Raw genomic sequence first — 8,433 nt, forward strand, 5'->3', positions numbered from 1 at the left:
GCCCCGTCCTCCAACTCTACTCTGTCAGCCTCTCCTCCTTCCCTTACTTCCCTTCTAAATTCCAGGAGATGACCTCACTTTGCAAAGCAAATTGGAGCCACCAAATTGTAGCTCTCCTCGGTGGAAACTGCATCTGTGCTCATCCCTGCACCTTCTTGCAGAAAGCTGCCCCCTCAGGCCAAGATGAGTGCCTGGCCCCCATGGGAGACTCAGACACTTTGACCCCTTGTGACTTCAGCATCTCCCTCTTTAAAGATTCTCTCCCAACATTCAGTCTTGCTCGAGTCTCCCCGTCACTCCTGCCCCTTCAGCTCCCATCACGCTGTCCTCCACTTTGAGCTGAGTTTCTGGAATCATCACCTTTGTTTTAGCTCTGAGTCTCCTCCACATCCCATTCATTTCTCACTCCACTGTGCCATGGTTTCCAGGGCCACCTCCTCACACCCTCACTCTCCCAGTTCCCCAGTCACCCATGGGAGCTGAATCCAGTGGCTGCTGGGCAGTCTGTTCTGTCTTGGTCTTTCAGCAGCACTTGGCAGCATTCACCAGCTTGTCCTCTTGAACTTTCTCTTGCCTGGATTTTTCCCTTCCCCGTTCCGGAAGAGCAGCCGGGCCTTCTCACCCCTTGTTTAAGGAGATGTGGTGTGTTGGGGTGAAAACAGGTGGTACCTGAATGGCACTTTCTCCTCAGACTTTTCTTTCAAAAGCCTAAACACGCTGAGGAGAATGTGTAAGGGCGGAAGTGGGAGTAAGTGAGTGCTTTGGGGGTTGTTGTGGGGTTGAGGCAAGACTTGAGAGGAGCAGTGGACGAGGAGACGTTTCCCCGAAGTCTGTGCACTGGATGCCAGGCTGGGCTTCCTGGGAGGCCCTGCAGACCACTCCTTCCCGCCTCTCTTGGATGGGGCGGAATGCAGATGGCTGTGGTGAGCCCATGAGGCTCTCGGCTTGCCCCACCCCCATTCTTCCTCCCCACCCCTTTGTTGTGGGAGCAGGAGGGTGGGGTGGCTGCCTTCCTTCAGGGGTCCATGGAGGCTCCAGCAGTGAACACAGAGTTGGTGACACGTTACTCCTCTAATTCACCGAGCAAGTGTCAACTGACTCCAAAATATATGCCAGATACATTTTGAGATACCGTGGCACAGAAATACACAGGGCCCTTGCCTAAATACGCAGGGCCCCTGCCTTCATGGAGACTGTGTCCAGGTGGGAGCAGGCAGAAAACACGCAGCCAGTGTGCCAGGGGTCAGGTGGTGAAAGTGAATGAACATGAGTAGAACATGAGTAGTACCATAGGCAAGTGGGCCCTGAAGACAACAAAGAGGACCGTCAAATGCTCGGTTCCTGCAGAGGCCTCAGACACTGTGTGGCTGGGAGAAGGGAGGCGATTATGGCCGGAGCACCAAAAATGACTGGGACTTAAAAACCTCAGGCGCAATTTCAAAACAATGACAAAGTAATGCTCACTTCCTCACCTCTGCACTCAGCAGGACTAGCCCACTTTCCATTGTGTTGCTATGCCTTGGATACCTAAGGGAGGGGGTCTTACCCACAGGGTGAATCCAATCCAAATCCGCTCACCCCACCAATCAGCCACCTTCAAGCTCCAGGCATGGAGAGGACAGGGGAGGGACAAGACCCTCCCACCACAGGTGGCCCAATCAGGCTTCAGCTCCCTCCCAAACAGTGTCTGGGATCTTACCATGTATTTGTGTGACTCGAATGTGTGATTTTTCCTGAAACAAAGTGTACCTATCTCCAGTGACAGAAAACTGCTGGCAACTTTTAGAAAACATAAAAATTAATAGAAAAACTTTTATTTTTAACTTTTATTTTATTTTGATCATTTTTAAAACTTTGCCAGACCAATTTTTACTGCCTACTAAATTGTAAAGATCATGAAGACTGAGGTCAGGCTGTTTGTTCACTGTCTTGTCCCTAGCATCTAATCCAGCCTGGCGCATAGCAGGTGCTCCATACATGACTCTTCGTTGGAAGGACGGATCCTTAACCAACCTGCTGCTCGCCTCCCTGACTGCATTTCTTCTATGTGTGCTACTTCGTTCAGCCTGCTGGCCCTGCTTACATCCATTCAGGGAACAGAATGAAGGAGGCCAGGGTCATTTTCTCCAGGAAGTCCCGCCAACAGGCAAAAATGCCCCAGTGTCTGACAATAGACTTCTGTTAGTTTGTTTCCAGTTCTGTGATCATGTTTTTCATTTTTTATAATTTTTCCATTTAGAAATTTGAGACCCAACAGCCAAAGTACTTTATATGCCATTGTAAAGTAGAACCTGGAATATAAAAGTCTGGTAACTCAAGGCTATTATGTTTCTTTCTTTCTGTTGGAAAGAAGACTTGCAGTTGGGGCAAAAAATGGGACAGTTGAGGAAAAAAACCACGCAAATGGTTCTGAGCCATCGTGGCCCCCAGAAGACTCCTCCTTTCCCTAGTCCTCCAGAATCCAGGTTGACACCAGCAGTGGGGGGATCTGCTCAGGCTAAGGAAGGGGTGGCCAGAAAAGGGATCAAGATGGCTCCCTATATTGACTGCTTGCTTTCTCCCTCTGCTTCTAGCTTGTTTTTCATGTCTTTGCCATCCCCTTGCACTGGCCAGGCCAGGACTCCTCAAAGTGCTTGAAAGTTACACCTTATTCTATTATCCTTTCTGAGAAAAGCAGCTTTGGGAAGGAGCAAATGTAGGCTGCCCTGCCACAGCTCATCAGACAAGAATGATGCTGCAAGATGACCACGGGGACACTCCAGATGGGGCCATAGGATGTCCCAGTAGGAGGAGATAGGGGGAGAGATTCTCTCTCTCTATCTAATCTTTATATCTATCTATCTGTTTATCTATCTTATCTATCTAATCTATCATCTATCTATCTACTCTATCATCTATCCATTTATCTGTCTAATCTATCTTATCTATCTAATCTATCATCTATCTATCTATCATCTATCTACTCTATGTATCTATCATCTATCTGTCTATCTAACTGGTCTTTATCTTATCTATCTATTTTATCTATCTAATCCATCATCTATCTTATCTATCATCTGTCTATCTACTCTATCTTATCTTTTTCTATCTAATCTATCACCTATTTTATCTATCTACCTGTCATCTACCTATCTACTCTAGCTATTATCTATCTATCTATCTATCTATCTATCTATCTATCTATCATCTATTATCTATCTATCTATCTATCTATCTATCTATCTATCAATCACCATCCTTCCATCTAGTAATGCCCACCAAGATTTCAACAGTGATACCAGGAGAAGGTTGGAGAGCAAGAGAGACACTGGAAGAGCCAAGCTGGTCTGGGAGTGCCCATCTTTCTGTTTGCTCCTGGAATGTTTGCTCTCACTCAGAAACCTTGGTTTCTGCTCCACGACTCTTCTCTATCCTTGCTTTCCACAATCTTAGTCACACTTCCACAAAGACAATAAAACCACCTAAGAGATGTGGATCTTGTACGCATAAATTAAGCAAACATTTATCATTTACTAACTACATAAGGCACTGTGATGGGAGATGAGCAGCCCAACAGTAAACAGATGTCCCATTCACAGGGGGGAAATTCAAGGAGATTTAATAAATGAGAGCCAACCGAAATAAAGGCTATTGAGGCAGAAAACATTTGATCAAGATTTATTCGAAACCAAATGTGAGAATCAACCTAGGAAGACACACCAACAAAGTGGCATGTCCCCAGATCTGTTACAAGTTGGAATGTTTTTATAAGAAAGTTTAGGAGAGGGGAGAGGGACTCCTCTTACCAGGGCTGTCCATTGGAGGGTAGGATGCATAGGTTATAATCATTGGCTGCAGATGACAACATATAGGCTAAAATGCTTCATGAGCAAGATAGTCAGCAAAACTTTATCATTCAGAAACAAATATGTGTCTTTTTCAACGTTAGTTGGCTGCATATTAATCAGTATGTCTCATGATACAACTTGAGGGACTCACGATCAGACTCTACGCAAGGACAGGATGTAAGCAGTGATTCATAAGACCTTCCCTAGGCGGCTCATTTGGAAGTCTGCCAAATGTGACCTGCAGGTTATCAGAAGCTATGTATGCAAGCGTGGACAGGTACCATAGGAATACCACAGAGCCCAAAGGGCTAGAGGAAGTAGTGGTTGGCAGAATCTAGGAGAGTCTTACAGATAAGTCCAGTTTTAGAGAAATGATGATCTCACTCAAGGGACCGCAACAGCCTGAGGCAGCCCTGCAGTGAGGGAGCCTGGGCTTCCTCAGCCCCACACCCCTCCTGGCCTTCCCTTCTCCCCTCCCCCTCCTATTTTCTGCCAGTGTCCTCATTGGTCAAATCCATCTGGAAGCCAGGTGACAAGGAAGCTGATGGACGAGGCTGATACAGATCAGCCCCCGCAGCAGAGCAGAGTGGAGAAAGGAAGAGAGCAGATCGGGAAGAACAAAATAAAAGCATCCGTCACATCTGGGAATTGATAATGCATTTCCCACAATTGTTAGTTACATCTAGCACATTATGATACTGTGAGCAAACACAAGAACAATTTTTAGAGAGCTCATTTAAAAAGAAAAAGGCTTCAGAGTCCCTTCTCTTCCTAGAGATGGTAGAAAGCTTTAAAGGGTATTTTGCCTTGTCAGTCGTATATAATTAGGGAAACTGAGACCCAGAAAGCTGAAATAACCAGGGGAAGTCACAGAGCTAGTTATAGGCCTGGGAAGAGAACTTCAGGCCCCTGCTGTTTCCACCAGAGAGATGGCAGATACGGCCCTGGGGCTCCACTCCTCTTTCCCTGAGCAGGGACACACATTGCTAATCAGTCAAGGCATTTTTCGCCATGGAATTTGCCTTCCCTGTCAACACTGACTTCTTGGCCTTTCTCTCGTTGAAAAGCACCTGCGGTCAAGTCCAAACCTACTCACTAACTCTGTGCTCTGCTGCTGTATTCACTGCAAATGTCTCAGTTTTGATTCCTGACAAGAACTAACCCTCTACACTCAGGGACCCCTGACATGTGATCCGAATAGAGGATAAATGATATAGTTTCAAGGAAATCAGTGTTTTCTACCCAAGGGGGTCCGGCTTTTTGTTTAAGTTGACAAATTTTGGCTCCCTTCAGAGCTAAGTTCTCATGTGGTTCAATTCATCGAGGATTTGGTCAGCCTCTATTGTATACTCAGTGCTGCCTAGCTGGGTATTTGTTGACTTCAAAATGTTGAATGAAACTTAGGGAAAAAGACATCCATGCTATCCTCCGCAACCTGGGCTGATCGGGGTCGGGGGGAGGTGCTGTTGCCTAGCTGCGCTCTGCACCCACTCCTGGGACCTGGATCCGGAGGAGCTCTGCGTTTCCCCCTCATTCCCGGCCTCAGTGTGGATGTACTTTCTTTCTCTCCAAGGCCACCTTGCAGCCCTAGACAGCATAGCTTGCATTCCATCTGCTCAAACTAACAAGACCCAAATAAGGCCACCCCACTGTCACCTCCTTGGAAGGTTTGGAAATCTGTAGATTTGGGTCAGGATGAAAAGTACGTGAATTTGGTAGGGGGATTTAAAGACGGGTGTGGAAAGTCTAATGTGAGAGCTAGTACTGCTGTGGTCCAAGTTTGAGGTTCATTCAGGGAAGAATGTGTGTGAGCTCCCTGGGGTGAGGAGCTCCCTGGGATGAGGTGATGGCAGCACCAGCTCCTCACTCAGGGACAGGTCTTCATGGGCCCCAAGGTCAGATTTAAGGTGATGTTGGGAGTATGGATGCAACCAAACTTGTGCCCTCAATATTTGAGGATTTTCAGAAGCTATCTTTTTTTTTTTTTTTTTTTTTTTGAGATGGAGTTTCGCTCTTGTTGCCCAGGCTGGAGTGCAATGGCACGATCTTGGCTCACCGCAACTTCTGCCTCCTGGGTTCAAGCGATTCTCCTGCCTCAGTTTCCGAGTAGCTGGGATTACAGGTGCTTGACACCATGCTCAGGTAATTTTTTGTATTTTTAGTAGAGACGAGGTTTCACCATGTTGGCCAGGCTGGTCAAGCTTGAACAAGCTGTCTAGCGATGAGTCCAGGTTTAGAACCACTCCACCATGCTGCCTCTCTTTTCAGCCAGAGCTACAGCTTTCCTTAGAGTACTTGGGGTGAAGGCGAATGTGCAGGAGTGGGCCCCATCATGAAACCCATGAGCCTAGGAGCTAGATGGCACTGTGTAGGCACTGTGAGTCAGAGAAGAATTTTGACTGACATGATCAGAGTTTTGCTGTAGAAAGGTCTTGAACTCACGACCTCAGGTGATCCACCTGCCTCAGCTACCAAGTACTGGGATTATAAGCATGAGCCACCGCACCTGGCTCTGAAGGGCTTTCTTCATGGCTCATCCTTTACCCATCCTTCCTTTAACACAGCAGACACTGAGGGTACCGCATGAGCCAGGGAGTGCCACGGGGTGATGAGTGCATCCAGCTCGTGCCCATCTCGTTGTTCATAGCCGACATTAACACAGGGCTAGCAAAGCTGGACTTTCCTATAAGATTGGGGAATTAGACCTAAATGTTGGATATTTTTTGTTTATTTGTTTCTCTGTGTGCTGGCATCTCAATTGTTCTATTTTCATGTGAAGTGCAGCTGCTTTGAGACTCTAAATTCCATTTACAACATTTTTGGGTTGGCCTGTTGTATAGGAAATATTTATTTGGTGACCACAGCTCCTTTCTCTTTTTGATGCTGAATCGGAAAATGCTGTCTATCCATTGAGAATGCTGTAGTTAATGAGAAACAAATGGTGGTCTGAGAGGTACAAAGCTTGTTGACCAGTTTTAGTGAATTTTTATAATTTTCTATTGTCTTCATTTTGAAAACAGGTTTAACTCTCTTGTACCCAAAGCAGGGCTCAGCTGTGTTTTTGGCACAGTTTCCAGCTCTACGTCACAACCAAATGGCTCAAGCCGGTGGCCAGAGATTAAACAAAGAGGCACCTCTCTCGGCCAGCAGACTGGGCTCCCCGCATTCCCACTGCTTCCTGAAGGCATTTACTGGAGAACTTAGCGTGGCCCACACCCTAGTCCCTTATACACACAGCAGTCCTCCTTACCAAAGGTCATGCTTTCTGCAGTTTCAGTTACCTGTGGTACATTATAAGATATTTTGAGAGAGAGAGAGCACAGTCACTTAACTTTTATTACAGTGTATGGTAAAAATTGTTCTGTTTTATTAGTAGTTATTGTTGCTAATCTCTTACTGTGCCTACCTGATATATTAAACTTTATCATAGGCTTTTATGTATAGAAAAAACATACTGTATATATGTGTATATACACACATATGTACACCATATATATATACACACACACATATACCATATGTATACACATATATGGTGTATATATGTGTGTATATATACAGATGTATACATATGCATACAGCTATGGTGTATACATATAGGTATATATACACCTATATATATGTATATATACACCTATATGCATATATGTCTATATACACCTATATACATATATATGCCTATATACATATACATATATATACACCTATATGCATATACATATATATGCACCTATATACATTTACGTATATATACACCTATATACATATATGTATATATACACCTATATACATATATGTATATATACACCTATATACATATATGTATATATACACCTATATACATATGCATACAGCTATAGTGCATACATATATATGGTTGTATATATGTGTACATATATATACATATATGTACACCTATATATATATATAACTTTATATATATATAGATTTGGTACCATCCATGGTTTCAGGCATCCACTAGGGGTCTGGGAACCTATTCCCCAGAGATAAGGGGGGACTACTGTACTGCTAGTTGTCACTCTCTCTTTGCCTGACTCTTCATTCTTGACTTGTATGAATCTTTGAATTTTTTTTCCGTTGTGGAGGTGTACTGAATTTGTACCCTCTGTCTGAACAACCAAGGGCTGCCCCAGGTCAGTTTTTTTTTTCTGAACACCAAGGAGAACACAAGGCTGAGTTCCCAGTGCCACAGCAATGCCAGGCAGGCATAAACTAGACACAGGTCACACAATGGCCACAAGGGCATCTGCCAGCATAAATGGGTTTCCCATGTAAGGGACCCCTGGTCTCAAGTCAGATGACTAGGGACTAGACAGTCCTTCAGGAAAAAAAAATATCCCTTGAAAGGCACACTGGAGATACCCACGCTCAGCCCCCCTTCCTTTTCCACTAGGGAGCCGTTGGCAGCTGCTCTGGTACTAAAATTCCAGTTTGGCTGGGGGCTCTCAAAACACTAGCCCTGAAGATTTTCTTGGTGAAAATTCAGGGCTTCATCTGTAGTCAGGATATTTCAGAGTTAATTTGTAATTACTGCATTGGAAAATAGTTTGTATCCTGGTTCACAGCTGAAATACAAGGTAAATAG

The sequence above is a fragment of the Pan troglodytes genome, chromosome 5 (assembly GCF_028858775.2).
Source record: "Pan troglodytes isolate AG18354 chromosome 5, NHGRI_mPanTro3-v2.0_pri, whole genome shotgun sequence".
Lineage (NCBI taxonomy): Eukaryota > Metazoa > Chordata > Mammalia > Primates > Hominidae > Pan > Pan troglodytes.